At 37.6% G+C, this 1,552-nt stretch overlaps 1 long non-coding RNA gene across 1 annotated transcript in view; it reads right to left on the bottom strand.

Moving 5' to 3' along the window:
- LOC112403234 (uncharacterized) overlaps window positions 1–1,307 on the bottom strand; it is a 9,878-nt gene extending 8,571 nt beyond the window's left edge. Inside the window, exon 1 of the long non-coding RNA XR_003003873.1 lies at window positions 1,223–1,307. This is a non-coding gene — a long non-coding RNA (uncharacterized LOC112403234). The remainder of the gene's footprint in view (window positions 1–1,222) is intronic.
- Between the last annotated feature and the right edge of the window lie 245 nt (window positions 1,308–1,552).

The raw sequence follows: 1,552 nt of genomic DNA, 5'->3' as shown, positions 1-1,552 counted from the left end.
CAACAAAAAAAAAAAAAAAAAAAAAAAAAGATATGGAAGCAATCTAAGTGTCCATCGACAGATGAATGGATAAAGAAGATGTGGTGTATACAAAAACAGACACACACATACACACACACACACACACACACACACTGCAGTGTTACTCAGCCATAAAAAAGAATGAAGTTCTGCCATTTGCAGCAACGTGGATGGACCTAGAGAATATTATGCTAAGTGAAATAAATCTGACAGAGAAAGACAAATACTGTATGATCTCACTTACATGTAGAATCTAACAAACAAAACGAAAACAGACTCACAGATACAGAACACAAACAGGTAGTTACCAAAGGGGAGGAGGGTGGTGGGAGCAAAACAGGAGATGGGAATAAAGAGGAACAAGCCTCCGGTTATAAAATAAATAAGTCACAGGGATGTAATATACAGCATAAGGAATATGGCCCATAATACATAATAACTTTGTATGGGGACAGATAGTTACCAGACTTATCATGGTGATCATTTCATAATGTATGCAAATGTCAAATCACTCTACGGTACAACTGAAACTAACATAATACTGCATGTCAACTATATTTCAATTTAAAAAAAGAATTCCAATCTTGTAAGTAACTTAGAGTCATCTGAAATTGGGAATACTGACACATGCTCATAAATCTCAGAAGAGAATGAAGTTTATAAATTACAACATCAATTTATTAATTTAACTGTAAAGTGGGCATTCTTTCCCCACAGGCTTGCCTACTAAGACAGTTTTCTGGTGAGCCTAGAACAGGGATCCACAAACTTTTCCTTTTAAAGGGCCAGCTAGTAAACTTTTTTGATTTTGTGGGTCATATACTCACATCTGTCACAATTACTCAACTCTGCCACTGCGGGGCAAAAGCAATGATAGACAATAAGTAAACAAAGAAGTATGGCTGTGTTCCAATAAGACTTTATTTACAACAATAGACGTCAGGGTTTCTAGAGCCCTGGCCTAAAATAAGAATAAGAGGAGTAGTAGTTACCTGATTCAAATGCTTGATCACATCAGGCTTTTGTAGCCTGATGTGTCCATCAATGGAGGAGATAAACCTGTCTCCGCTATGAGATTAGACATGCTGCTTAGCTGGACACTGCCAACGTTTGCCGCTCTAGTCCTCCTTTTTAAATACCAGCCACCCTTCAAAAATCCCACCCCATCCTAAAGACTTGAGTATAAGAAAGCTCAACTTACCAGTAAAACTCTCAGGGAAATGCCAGCAGCCTCAGTTTACATTCTGCAGCTATTTCACGGAGAAAACCTTGATCCTTTGTTACCTTCGGGGTGGGGCGGGGGGAAGAGCACCCTCCATTCTTACTTGTGTTCCCCTGGAAAAAAAGTGACAGATTTGGCAATATTAATACTTATAAGAGGCACTAGTGTGTAAGCTCCATGAAGAGAGAGATTACTTTTTAAATTAGAAAGAATCTCTTATTTTTGCAAAAGCAGTGTATGTTTGTTCATTGTGGAAAATTAGAAAACAAAAATTAATAGAAACATTACATTTCTACCACCCAGAAATTA

The sequence above is a fragment of the Neophocaena asiaeorientalis genome, unplaced genomic scaffold (genome assembly GCF_003031525.2).
Source record: "Neophocaena asiaeorientalis asiaeorientalis breed wild unplaced genomic scaffold, Neophocaena_asiaeorientalis_V1.1 scaffold503, whole genome shotgun sequence".
Taxonomy (NCBI): Eukaryota; Metazoa; Chordata; class Mammalia; order Artiodactyla; family Phocoenidae; genus Neophocaena; species Neophocaena asiaeorientalis.
The sequence above is the reverse complement of the archived record's forward strand: the minus strand, read 5'-3'. Positions and strand labels throughout refer to the sequence as shown.